This window comes from Bos indicus x Bos taurus, chromosome 22 (assembly GCF_003369695.1).
Source record: "Bos indicus x Bos taurus breed Angus x Brahman F1 hybrid chromosome 22, Bos_hybrid_MaternalHap_v2.0, whole genome shotgun sequence".
NCBI classification, from domain to species: Eukaryota; Metazoa; Chordata; class Mammalia; order Artiodactyla; family Bovidae; genus Bos; species Bos indicus x Bos taurus.
In genome coordinates, this window is record NC_040097.1 from 22672812 (window position 1) to 22687664 (window position 14853).

Genomic DNA, 14853 nt, shown 5'->3' on the forward strand with positions numbered 1-14853 from the left:
CCTTGGACTGCAAGGAGATCCAACCAGTCCATCCTAAGGGAAACAGTCCTGAATATTCACTGGAAGGACTGACGCTGAAGCTGAAACTTCAATACTTTGGCCACCTGATGCGAAGAACTGACTCAATGGAAAAGACCCTGATGCTGGGAAAGATTGAAGGCAGGAGGAGAAGGGGACGACAGAGGATGAGATGGTTGGATGGTATCACCGACTCAATGGACATGAGTTTGAGTAAACTCCAGGAATTGGTGATGGACAGGGAGGCCTGGCATGCTGCAGTCCATGGGGTTGCAAAGAATCAGACACGACTGAGCAATTGAACTGAACTGAACTGAACTGGGATGACATGATTTCAAGCTGTAACGTGGACATTTTGTCTACTATGTTAGAACTCTGGGTCCCATCGAAATCTTCCATTTTAACAGGCAGTCATCCATTCAGGTGTCATTTACAGGTCTTGGATTACTCTGTGGGTTGTGAGCCTTTGTGGTGTTACTTTGGTCTGCTTGGTTTATGCTGATATTGTCAACAGCACTCGTTTCCACCTGAGGGAAGAAAAACCCTACCTGAGCTGCATTCTCTTGTTAGATCAGGGATTAGGATACAATGGGTCTGGGTTATCTGCCTCTGTCAGGGGACACCCTGCAATTATTTTGTTCCTTAAGTCCTGAGAAAACCATCTCACCTTCCTCTTACAGCTTGTGCTATTTCCAGGGTTTATATTTCTGTCGAGTGGGAAGGAGCAAGGAGAAACTCTTCTATACCATCTTGCCCTAACTCGAAGTCACTCTATTTCATTTTAAGAAGCAAAAAAGCTCCATTTAAACAAATAATTCCATTTTTTTTTCTGTGAGTCAGTTTCAATCTGCCACAGAGAAGAGGCAACATTATTTAGCCTTGCTGGTTTTGACCCTTTTACTCCTCAGCAGTTCCTTCTTTTCCACTCTCCGTCTCCCCTGACCTACCTCCCAGTGGTATCTAATGTAAGCATACGCACACACACACACAAAACCTCTGTGTTAGGTTAAACACAAAGGCAGATATAAAACAGGGAGTTTTAGGTACCAGTGGATTTGTAGTACTATTAAATGAATTCTGTGATCTCCAATAAGAAGAGATCTGACATTTATTCACTTAATTTTAGTGGCTGATGAGGTTATATGTTTCAACATTCTTAGAGGTTATTTGTATTTAATAGGGATCAAAGTGAAACAAAACAGACCCCTAAAGGCATAACTTCAGAGAGCAAAGGAGGGAGGATGTTATTTCACAACAGTGAGTTTTCAAAGGTGGTAGAGGATAATTCAGTATATTTGTATCTTGGAGGAAGTTATGGTATGTTTAAAGACTGGATTCTAAAATTATCACTGCTTTGTTATGTTTTCAATCATAATATTTAATTTAGTTTGAACTTTCAAAAAGTTTAAGTCTCCCAGAGTTTAGATGTTTAGGTGTGATCAAAACCAAGATTGAGAGACATTGTTCTAGAGAATCAAGGGAAACAGACTATCTTCCTATGGGACTGACCAAATTAGGCTGTGAAGTGTGGGCTCCTGTCCTTTGAGTGTAAGCTGTGGTATGTGTTTTCCAGCTCTCTATAGATGTGGACTCAACATCCGTCCTTGTGGACACTTTCATCTAATACTCTGGCACCTTTCCTTCATATCCACCTTCTCTACCCTGTAATAGGTGTTACGCAGGTGTCTTACCATCGTTAAGCAATGGTTTAATGCTTAAAAGATTTATAGAAAAGTATTATGAGGGGGACTTAGCTCCTTAAAAACCTCATTTCTTTCTTTCTATCCCTATTGGGCTAAGGAGATTCAGTTTAATTAGGCCGGAGTCATACATACATGTTGTTGCTGTTCAGTTGGTAAGTCGTGTCCAAATCTTCGTAACCCATGGACTGCAGCACATCAGGCTTCCCTGTCCTTCACTATCTCCCAGAGTTTGCTCAATCTCATGTCCATCGAGTCAGTGATGCCATGCAACCATCTCACCCTCTGTTATCCCCTTCTCCTCCTCTGTTATCCCCTTCTCCTCCTGCCTTCAATCTTTCCCAGCATCAGGGTCTTTTTCAATGAGACAGCTCTTCGCATCAGGTGGCCAAAGTATTGGAGCTTCAGCTTCAGCATCAGTTCTTACAATGCATTTCCTTTAGGGTCGACAGGGTTGATTTCCTTTAGGATTGACTGGTTTGATCTCCTTGCAGTCCAAGGGACACCCAGTCTTCTCCAGCACCGAAGTTTGAAACCATCAATTCTTCAGTGCTCAGCCTTCTTTACAGTCCAACTCTCACATCCACATATGGTTACTGGAAAAACCATAGCTCTGACTATACAGACCTATGTGAGATGAGGCAGGCGTTTATTTATTCCATTATATCCTACTGCTTCACTGCTCATGAGTGTTTTTAAACTATTTTTTAAAAAATATAAAAAGGATTAAGGCCATATCTTGCAAAGCAATCAATACTGGCAAGAAAAAAATTTATTTATTTAACAGGATACAAATGTGCAATCTTATTCTAAAAACTTAACTCATTTATATTTTTCACTTTTTTGTATTAGAAGCATTCATCCCACTTTAACAGGGCACTCACCTCCCTAGTCTACACTCTAGGAGAAAAACAAATGATTTCCCTCATCACACAGACAACGTTAAAGGGAGTTTTTCCTGCACTCATTGAAAGAGAAACAGTTTTTCCTATGGCTTATGATTTGTGCTCTGGATGTATGGTCCCCTGAAGTCTAAAAGGAAATAAAAGAAGAGATAGTTTTTGTGTGGAAGGATAAACAAGATGTGGAGGTGGTTCTGGAGGTGGAGAAATTAAGTGAGGTGACTGATAAATACAAGTGATCTCACCATATGGCACTTGTTCTAGAAGGCACTGTCTGATAACCCAGGACATGTCCAGTGAGTGAACCAAGAGGAGGATAGTTGTAAAGGAAACATGCTAAAAGGTCCATGACCCACAGAATCTTGGAGGCATTACTCGTAATGCAGGCCATGCAGCCTTTGCCAGTTGGGACTCTAGTTTGCACCAGATGGAAACCCTGTTCGTGTCCTACCAGTACATCACCAGCTAATTTTCCAACAGTAGTAGCATTCCCCTATGCCATAAGACTTTATACTGTCCCCATCCAATGATACCCATGCGTCCACCTCTAGATAATGCCATGGACTTCTGAAAGATGAATTTCTAAAGCAGGACAGGGATGAGTATGGACCCTACTTAGCCCATGTATGGTTCAGTGTGAAGACGTTAAACCATCTAGGCTTTCCATAGGCTGTAAGGTGGTACTGATACGAGGTTTCACCATCACTCTTACAGGGCAGAGATAGAAACAGTGGCAGTGTCAAAGGTTGCTTGTGCCTTCGCAGGGCTGGGGCCGGGACAGGAGACAGGATTGGCAAACACAGGAGGCAAAGAGATCTGGACTTAATGTCTACTCGGAGCACCTGACCTTGCCTGAGAGCTATTTCCTGATCTCCAAGGTAAGAGATTTCTGATATTGTTCAGTTCTGAGGAAGACCTGTACTTCAGGGACGTCTGGACTCATACCAACCTCAAAGTCAGTCTAACATGATGTCTGCCATTTGGGGTAACTATTTCCCTTGCCAGTGATTGGTTTGAGAAGGAGCCTACAACACATTCCTAGTTAATTAGAGATGAGGGTTACACCACAAGGACTTCTAGAAATTCTTCCTTTCTTTTAAAAAGAGAGATCTTTGGAAGAAATAAGGTCCCTTCTTCCATTTCCTCCATCTTGATATGTATTTAGGTGGACATGCTGGAGACTGCTGCTGTCATCTCATGATTATGCGAAGAAAGCAAGAGATATAAGAAGAATTTAAGCTGGAGCAATAATGAAGTCAAGCCACTGAGTTCACCCACTCTGAAACAGCCTCATTTTTAGTTCTGATATTGATAAGAAAATTAGTCTTTCTTAGTGTTTAAGCCAATTTTAGTTGAATTTTCTGTTACCTCCAGCCAAAAGCATACCAAATGAATTCATTATTGATGAGAAAATAAATCCTTTGCATCATTTCATGAGCTCCTTATGGATTTATGATCAGCTGAGGGTAGCATGGTCTTCTTTCTGGTAGTGGACTATTTCTCCACCCCCTTCCAGGTGGTTCTGAGACTGCAGAGGCAACACTCTATGAAAGAATCTTTCTGTAATCACCAAGCACTTTTTATTTCACTGCAGTCAATATAGGGAATAAAACTGAGGAAAGGATTCTCCACTCCCAATTAGATTCTGAATTCATAAAATATTATATAAGAAAGTAAAAGGTGCATACATGCAAATTAAAAACCAGAAGACAGAAATACTCACTTTCAGAAATGCAAAGCAAACACAAAATCAAAGAAGTGATAAGGGGCTTAAGTGAAAATGTGTTAGGGTCTTATGAGAAGCAGGTACAGGCTCTAGTAGCTGCATTTGGGGGTTTGGATGCCTGTGCATAGAAGGTAGTGTAGGGCACAGACGCTAGTCACACACGAAACCAGGGTTTCGATATCTGCAACAAGTCAGCACTCACAGGGACAGGCAAATGCCATCCCTGCCAGGTGGGGGAAGGAGCAAGGAAGCTTGCCTTATATGCAGGATTGAGTTTAGAAGAAAATAACCCAGGAAATTCAAACCCATTATCACATGAATGAGCAGGTCCAAATTCATATCATCAGTGTGGAGCATAAGTTCCTAAACGAGAAATTAACCCAAAAAATGGACATAGAATAACTGAAATCCATGAATTCTCAGAAGAAGCAAAGCCAGCCTAACCCAACTAAGAGAATTCCACAGTTCAGGAAAGCCAGGATGCTGGGGAATTGAGTCTCTACTAAAGATGAGCACCCAGATGAAGATTCCATGGAAGGAAGTGAATTACTGGGATGGAGAATAAGATTGTGCAACATAAAGAAAAAATTGTACATTAAGAACAAGAAATGATGGGCCTGTCTAAAAGAAGTTTTAAATAATTATTTTTTAAATGTTTACATAGGTAAAGTGAAAACAGAGATAAAGCAAGCACAAAACAGTATAAAAAACAGATATGCAAAATGAGAAAGGATACAATGGAAATCTTTAAATGATCATCATAAAATCATCACAATTTTAAAAAATCAATTAACTGGTTGAACAACAGTACAAATACATACAGAAAAATAATGTATATATTGAAACACAGACCTAAGGAACTGACCTAGAGTGTGGAAGAGAAAAACAAGAGAAGTTGAGGCATGTAAAACAGGAAGATGGGCTCTAATATATGCTTGATAGAAGTTCTAGGATAAAATAACATGAATATGGGAGACCCAAAGTTGTAAGAAAAAATGGCTGAGATTTTCCAGGATTGAAAAAAAAATCATCTAAGGCATCCTAAGCCTTAGGGAGCATCCCAAGATCCATTTAGGACAAACAAAAACAAATGCACGTCTAAAAGAATCACTGCAATAAAACTTCAGAAAATCAAAGACAAGCAAAATTCTTATAAGCTGCTGCTGCTGCTGCTGCTGCTAAGTCGCTTCAGTTGTGTCCAACTCTGTGAGACCCCATAGACAGCAGCCCACCAGGCTTCCCTGTCCCTGGGATTCTCCAGGCAAGAACACTGGAGTGGGCTGCCATTTCCTTCTCCAATGCATGAAAGTGAAAAGTGAAAGTGAAGTCGCTCAGTCGTGTCCAACTCTTCTCAACCCCATGGACTGCAGCCCCCCAGGCTCCTCCGTCCATGGGACTTTCCAGGCAAGAGTACCAGAGTGGGGTGCCATTGCCTTCTCCAGTCTTATAAGCTACCAGAGACTAAAAGACATATTCCTACAAAGCAACGACTATTCGATTGACTAAAGACTTTCAGTCAACAGTAAGAGCTAATATTTTTGAGTGGTTGCTGTGGGCTGGGCAGTATTTTTAAGTATCTTTCATTTAATGTTCATAACAATCTGATGGGGAAAAAAATACCCTTACTATTCCCATTGCACCGATGAATACAGAACAATGAATTAAAGACAGTGGAATAATATATTCAAAGTGGTGAGGTATAAACAATTCAATCAGTAATTCTGTCTCTTACTACACCTTCTTCAAGAGAGGAGCGTGAAGGTTGTTTCTTTCCTGACATACATTTAATAATCCATAAACATTTGAAAGCTGAATAATAATACAAAAAATGTGTTAACTATAACCATCCCAGAAGTGTCATACTGGGATAAGTTCGTCAGAGTTATATATATGGGTGGTGTGTGTGTGCAGTGGCAAGGCAGCAACTGGTGGTGAAGATATATTTTTAAACAAATCTTTGCTTTTTCACTGCCCGACCAGATTGGTTTAAAGAAGTTATGCATTAAAATATTTGGATTAAATTAGAACAGTATGTCCTCTCCAAATATCCTATAGCACAAAAGATAGTTTTCTATATCAGTAAAAAGAGAGCCCTTTAAATATTTGAAACCAAAGGAATCGAGTACAAAGGACTGCTTACTCAGATGATAGAATAGCTAGGGATGAAGCAACTCTGCATTTAGCAAAAGCAAGAGAGCTATTATCAGCCTAGGGCTGGAGTGAGAAAAGTAGGAGGTGGCTGTATCAGAGCTCAGGGTCCCTGGTGGGCCTTTCTGATGAGAACTGAGACCATGGAAGGAGTGAACATCTTCCAGGAACTGGAGCCACACAGGTATTGCAGCCATCACTGGGGTTGCCACCTGAAACAGAGCAGAGGGGTAGGTATTTTGACTTTTTCCCTTCTGGTTCTCCATGCTTCCACATAGAGCCTTCCATTAGCTAAATCCATCCACAAGCTGAAAGCAAGACAGCCTGGGAAACGTAGTATCCTCCAACGCACAACCAAGGAGAGAAGGGCAGAGAATGAACAGATCTGAGAACAAAAGCCAAGGGATGGATTCAGCTCACCCACGCTGATGAATTCAGGTTAAGTTGCTGCAACGACTTTCAGCATAAGGGCAGATAAGTGTCAGAGGCTTTGGTGTCTGCAGTGTTCTCACACTCTCCCATCTGCCTGAGTTCCTCCACTTTAGCTGGCTCGTCAATGTTGGCTTGAAAATGGCATGTGCATTTTGTATGTGAATGACTAAACAGACTCCTCTTTCAGGCAGAGGCATTGTTTCCTTCCAATCAGAGTCCTGTTCTACAAGCGAAAGGGAACTTCATTTAAGACCATCCATATACTGAGCTTTGTGTAATGCATATATCCTCTCAAACCTGCTATGCCTAGAAGCTAATAGCGGAATGTGAAAGTAGCTTTCCGGGTTGGAATGGCTTTTCTCATTTGTATTCTAAGTAACTCATTGAGGCAGACATCAAAACCTCCTCTTATTTCCATTTATTTTGCTCAAGAAAATTTGCAGTTCACATGACTGTTCTGCTTCAAAGAAATGAGAAATCATCAAAATACAAATTGCCTGAACTATCAAGGCAGGAGCTCGGAAAACCTAGCAGAAGGAAGAGAAATTAGGGCACATTTGAAACAGAAATGAAAAGGGTTTTTGCCATGGCTGTCTTCAACTAATACCTCCAAAGCACAAGTAGAAAGAATTTTGAGAATTCCTTACTTCATGGAAATTTCATCCTTTCTGAAATTTCAATTTTGAGTAAGTGAACCAGAAAAGATGTCAATATTAAAAAGCTGTATTCATTTGGAGCTGATGAATAGAAACTATAACATGATTTTTCTGGAATCAGAATTAAGCAATAACTAGTAGTCATCTTCATCTACCCTCAAAAGAAAAGCCTTTGAGTGAAGAATATGCAAGGAATCAAACAAAAAGTGTGATTTTTTTATTTAAAAGATTTTGGCTATAATTTAAGCAATTTTTTTTTCCTGTTCATCTTTTGACAGAGGTGAATCGTTTAAAGAAATATCACTATTATTTCTGGTGGGCATTTTGAGTGATAGAAAATATGCTACTTTTGGTGGTGATACGGTTAATTGTTAACTAACCTGTCCAAAACCGAGGTAGATTTTATAAAGTGTCCCATTTTTAAAAACTTTAGTGCTATCATTAGGCAATTGTTTTTACTTTTGAACTGCCTGTGTTTATAAATTCTCTACTCAATGTTCAGTGTATAGAGTTATTATCACTTGATCACTTGTGTAAGAAAGCTTTGTTTAGTGTGTGTATGAGTGTGTGCCTGTGTGCATACTTCATAAAGAACATTAGCACCCTCTTCTGGATGACTTTTGAGGCTATAAAAATATTCCTACAATCTTTTTTCTTTCTTCACAATGAACAGCTTAAATATTCATTAAATTTGCTCCTGACTAAAGCACAACCTCTAAGTAATTTAACTATACTGTATATTTCAGAAACACTGATAAGTACTAGCATCAAAAGACATTTCATCGCTAAACATTACTCAACTAGGAATAAGTGTTGGCTTATGAAAAGGGAAAAAAATGCTGCTTCTACATTTCTCAGAATGAGTATTTGCAATGATTTAAATATACAGAGCTATGCAAGGAAGAAGGGAATCAAGGACAGACAAGGAGCGCAGACTTGTACATTCTTCTCCCAGCTGTCAGGGCTTGAAGAAAAATGGATGCCCTCCTGTGCTTTAATACCAGCCCCTGACACAATTAAATTTTCTTTTATTCTACTGGATGTTTTTGAAGACAATCAGACACCTTTTAAATTAGACTTCCTGGAATCCCCCAACTGCTCCTGAAAAATATTGTATGAGGCTGATGATAGACATGTATCTGAACTTGTTTGACTCATTCATTCATTCACTCACTTATTCATGCTACAAATATCCTGTGAGCATCTCCTCCTAGAAGGTACTCTTCCAGGCACTGGAGATGCAGGGAACAGATTCAAGTTCCCGACCTCACAGAAATGACATTTCTAGTGAGGAAAGACGGCTACAATGCAGAAGTACGTGCATAATGCAGACATGCATATGTCTGATAATACATTCTATGCAAAAAAATGAGGCAGGCTGAAGGGGATCAGAAATGTGGGAGTACAGTGGCTGGGTATTTTACAAAGTGGCTGGAAAAATCCTCACTGATAATGTGACATTTGAGCAGAAACTTGAGGTCAGTGAATGTTTAAACCTCATGGATATTTAGAGAAAGAGTATTCCAAGAGGTGGAAGAGTACAGGCAAGCCCTCTGAGGTTGGACCCTTCAGTTCAGTTCAGTTCAGTTACTCAGTCATGTCCAACTCTTTGCGACCCCATGAATCACAGCACGCCAGGCCTCCCTGTCCATCACCATCTCCTGGAGTTCACTCAAACTCACGTCCATCGAGTCGGTGATGCCATCCAGCCATCTCATCCTCTGTCATCCCCTTCTCCTCCTGCCCCCAATCCATCCCAGCATCAGGGTCTTTTCCAGTGAGTCAACTCTTCACATGAGGTGGCCAAAGTATTGGAGCTTCAATTTAGTATCAGTCCTTCCAAAGAACACCCAGGACTTATCTCCTTTAGAATGGACTGGTTGGATCTCCTTGCAGTCCAAGGGACTCTCAAGAGTCTCTCCAACACCACAGTTCAAAAGCATCAAGTCTTCGGTGGTCAGCCTTCTTCACAGTCCAACTCTCACATCCATACATGACCACAGGAAAAACCATAGCCTTGACTAGACAGACCTTTGTTGGCAAAGTAATGTCTCTGCTTTTGAATATGCTATCTAGGTTGGTCTTAACTTTCCTTCCAAGGAGTAAGCGTCTTTTAATTTCATGGCTGCAATCACCATCTGCAGTGATTTTGAAGCCCAGAAAAATAAAGTCAGCCACTGGTTTCACTGTTTCCCCATCTATTTCTCATGAAGTGATGGGACCAGATGCCATGATCTTAGTTTTCTGAATGTTGAGCTTTAAGCCAACTTTTTCACTCTCCTCTTTCACTTTCATCAAGAGGTTCTTTAGTTCCTCTTCACTTTCTGCCATAAGGGTGGTGTCATCTGTATATCTGAGGTTATTGATATTTCTCCCTGCAATCTTGATTCCAGCTTGTGCTTCCTCCCTTAATTCCCCTTAAATATTTCAAATGCGGTCTAGGGTCTCAGCACATCACAATAGTTAAGAGCCTGTATGACTTTGGAATTTGAAGACTGGGATAAGTTCTGTACATTAGCCATTGACAAATGACTTGAAATCTCTGAGACTTTCTTATCTCACCTATAAAATGGGGATTTATACAATTTCCTTCTTCCCAGTGTTACTGTAAAGCTAAATGACAGTGCAAACAAAGATCAATAATGTAATTGGCATTGTAGTGAGTTCAATAAATGTTAGCTATGACAAAGGAAAAATGCTTCTCAGGGACATTTGAGTTTTCTATAACACTTAGGTATTAATATGGATCACAAATGTTGAACTGAAATTCTCTTGTATATATTAGTTCAGAATTATGAGTAGAAAAAAATTGTTTCTGTGTGTTCCTGCACAAACTGTTTTCCTTTATGAACCTTACATTTTGCAAAATGAGGAAATTATATTAAACGGGTCACTTCAGTCTAAAGTCTTCAGATAGTATGAAAGCTAATATCCCTGTCTGAAAATCCCTGAAAATGAAATTTTATATTTACTTCTGATAAGGACAACTAGGGATTTGATGACCATCAGGCTTGCTTGAGGCTGAATTACGAAGCATGGAATTCGGTCACTAATGCCACTGGCTATAGAGTGTGACAGTCAAGCCAAGGTACTATCCCAGAAGGTTGTCAAAATGTACACTTACGGAGTAATGCTTTCCTGAAACTCTTGTCCATTAAAGATATTTTCAAAGGGCTCCATCACCCAGTCTAAGTACAACATTTGGTCTATTTCTAGGCCCCTTCCTCCAGGTTAATTCTCTTTCCAAGTTTCCAAGTTCTTTTCATAAATCAGCCTAAATATGATTAGTTGATGGGTTACAGGACTCTGGGGGCAGAAGGAGAAGGCAGCAGAGGAAGGGGTCCATCTATAGCCATTTCCATGAGGAAAATGTGCTCAAAAAATGAGTTGAGGAGTCAAGAATCCACTCTATTCCTTACAAGGCATTTTTCTCCACGTTTGAAAAGCTAAGGGTCATACAGCACAGGCTTCCTTATTCATCCTTATAATCTTTAAACGGGATTAAACAGAAGTAGTCAGAGCACTGAAGGGACAGCTAAGTATACAGAGGCAGAGTAATGTACAGAGAGGCCTTGGCATTGTTGGTGATTAAGTAGCAGATCCAACAAAATTTATTCTGAGAAATGCCATATCTCATAACAAAAATGTCCTTCCTTTTCCTTTGCAGAATATATCAGACCTCCAAATCTGCTAATGCTGATTCTGCAACTTAGTCAAAGTTGACTTTGGGCAAGTTTTCCAACCTCTCGGAGTGTTAGGCTCTATTTATAAAAAGGGGGTAATGATAATGAGCTAGCAGCACTGCCTGGCACATAGCATGGCTTCAGGACATGGTAACCACTATTATCAAGATAAAAGGGAAAGGTGGTGGTTGTACAGAGTTACTCAGATTGTAAGGTGCTTTCTAGCTAGGAGACAGGATGCTGATTTTGTTTAAAAAATAGGTAAGTATGAAGCTGAAAGGGATTCTCTGGTGGCTCAGTGGTAAAGAATACACTTGCCAATGCAGGAGACTCAGGTTTAATCTCTGAGTCAAGAAGATTCCCTGGAGAAGGAAACGGCAACCCACTACAGCATTCTTGCCTGGGAAATCCCATGGACAGAGAAACCTGGTAGGCTACAGTCCACGGGGTTGCAAAAGAGCTGGACACGACTTGGCAACTAAACAACAACAACAACAGCAATTAGAAAACCTAAGAAATAGAGGTGGAAAAGATCTGAAGACAAAGAAGTCAGATATTTTAGATGTTACATGATTAAGGTGTTGAAAAAATAATCACACAGTTGGCAATCGGTCCTCATTCAATGCTCCTAAAATTCTTACATGTCTTGGCTTCTCTGTGGAATTCTTACTGGGAGCAAACCTACTCTAATGGAAATTCTCTGAGGCAGTGACAAACATGGGACATATGAAATGGATGTTCTGCAGCACTTGAATTGAGACCAAAATCCATTGTGCTAATTAGTTATTGGAATATTGCATAATGACACATGCTCAAGGGCCACTCATCGGCTTTGTAAGCTGTCTCACATGACTCTATCAGATAACCATTGGACTAAATGCCATTTTGATGAGAACTAGCTCTGTGTTTGCAGAGTGGAGACATCATAACATTTTTGGAGCATAATTATTGCCTCTGGGTTAGTGACTCAGTTTTTCACCTTCATACTTATTTTGCTCCTAACCCTCCCTGTATAATAGTGACTCAGTTGAGGTCAAATGCAGAAAAGACTGGGAAGCAGTAGCTGCATTAAATTTTATACAATCTGTCTCCCAAAACAAACATCAAGCAATCAATGTATAACTCTTGAAAAAAAATTCTACTTAAACACTTTAGGCTTATTTAACACCATCTTTTCATATCCATAAACTATAAGCACTTGAAGGGATGCAGACTATTATATTATATACATGATAGTTAAACAATAAGGTCCTGCTGTAAAGCACAGGGGACTATATTCAATATCCCATGATAAACCACAACTGAAAATAATATGAAAAGAATATAAATATGTAAAACTGAGTCACTTTGCTGTAAAGCAAAAATTAAATACACCATTGTAAATCAACTATACTTTGGTGTTTTTGTTTTTGTTTTTCCAAAAAATGAACAAATAGAAAAAATAAGCAATTGAAGGAACACAAAAGGCTAGAACATGTATGAGAATACATTTAACCTCTCTTTTAATTAGAGACATGGAAAATCAGAAAATAAAGAGATAATACTTTCAGCTAACAGGTTGGGAAAATTTTAAATAGGTGATAAAAAACTAGCGGATGAAACAGGCACTTGTACTCAAGATTACGGTCTTGTAGCCTTTCTGGAGGCGAGATGTGGTGATGTCCATTAATGTTTACAACACACTCGCCCTTGCTCTTTTTTCCAGGGATTCCAGTGTTAGGATTTTTATTGTCAGTATTATATTTGTACATACATTTTCAAGCTATATGGGCAAGGATATTTATTGTAGCTTGTAGCTGAGACAAAATATTACTATCTATAAAGAGTTATAAATACACATATATGAGATAACATTTGGCAATATTATCTCTTTGGGGAGGGCTATTTGCTTGAATTTCTTTCCTCTTTGGTGTACTGCATGCCTTGCTTCAGAAATCAAAGGGCAGAGTAGAATGCAAATGTCAGACAAGTAGAACACATTTGGCTTTTGAGTTTCAAAAAGTTTCAAAAGCCTTGACCCTGATATTTAGAAGCTTCTACAGTAAATGAGAAAAACTTACCTGTCTCTCCATAAATAAAAAAACTTCCTGGTTTGGCAAAGTGAGGAAGTCAGAAGGGGAGCTTGAACATAAGTTGCTACATATTATATAAATAACTTATTTGTATAATAAAAAAGGTGGAAAGGAGCTTCCTCAGAAGGATGAGTCTAGTGGTAGGAAGTAGCAAAAGCCAGATTACTTTGTTGAGTCTTAGAGAAAAGAAAATCTGCTTCTTAGGTAAATGCTTAGAAAAGACCAAACCGTCCCCCATCCCCATCTCCCTTTTAAGAGTATCCTGACACAGTGCTCGAAGAGTAAGGATGGAATGGCTGCATGGTGCAACTAAAAGATGGGCCTGAGCGAGTCTGCAACATCTCCCCCAAACCAGGGCATGGCACAATAATCCCTTATGTGTGAGAGTGGCACAGATGTGCGTAGGAGATTCAAAGGATCTAATGGGACTGAGGTGGGACTCAGGGAAGATCATCAGAGATCTATATGGATCAGAGATGGAGGACCAGATGGGACAAATATACCTCAGCAACTGTCAGCATGGAAAGTCAACAACTAAAGACAAGACTCTGTAGCCACAACCTCTGTTCTACATAAGCTTCACAGAACTCCACTAAACGTCAGACAGAATTGGCAGAGACTAAGTTTGGACTATGCAGGGGAATAGAATCCTAAAATAAAATGAAGCTGAACTAAAGAAAAATAAAGATAACCAAATGTCTTCCTTGTTTGAGTTACTGGGATGAAAGAGTCTCTCACTTAATACACCATGAAGTAATATGTATCTATTGAAAATAATGAGGCAAGTATATGCACTCTGATGTGAAAGATCTGCAAGATAAATTTTAAATTAAAAAAGGCAAAAGAAAGAGGATTTGAGCAGTGTGCATTCCATTAGCATAAAAATACTATATGTTCTAAATGTTCCCAGGATATTAGTAGAAATGATTAACTGTAATTTGCTCTAGAGACTAAGAATCTTCATCTGATACAATTATATAAAGATTTAAACCAAGAGCTTATATTATTTTACAATACATATTTATCATTTGTAATAAAATTTCCTTTTTATCTTTATGCCATGTTTTGTGATCCATTACATTTAATTAGAACTCCATTTATGTAGCCTTTATTTCAACAATTTGTGAATATAGGATGAAAGTATGTCTTCAGTATCTTTTGAGTGTAGCATAAAGCTGCGAAAGAGAAATTTTTTTTCCAGTGAGAAGGAATGTTGCAATGTATCTTAAGGAAAGTTACCCTCTCTCCATCATTTCTGTAAAAGTTGATATGCAAACTTTTCTCACCACAAAGCTACAGAAAACTTTCCTAAAAATGTGTCAATAACCAGAATAAGGATGCATGATTCAAAGGGCTGGACAAAGTCACACATTTTCATATACGCTAGCATGTAGTCAAGCATGCAGGTCACAGACCCTGAGAACAGCATCAAAATTTACATATGTAGTTAAAGAATGGTTCCTTCAAAGTCATCCTACAGTTATTTTAAGCCATAGAAAACATTCAGCAAGTCATT

At 39.2% G+C, this 14853-nt stretch overlaps 1 long non-coding RNA gene across 1 annotated transcript in view; it reads right to left on the reverse strand.

Annotated features, from left to right (window-relative positions):
- The window catches only part of LOC113881018, a 237368-nt gene that overhangs the window by 197034 nt on the left and 25481 nt on the right, over positions 1–14853 (reverse strand). The window lies entirely within an intron of this gene.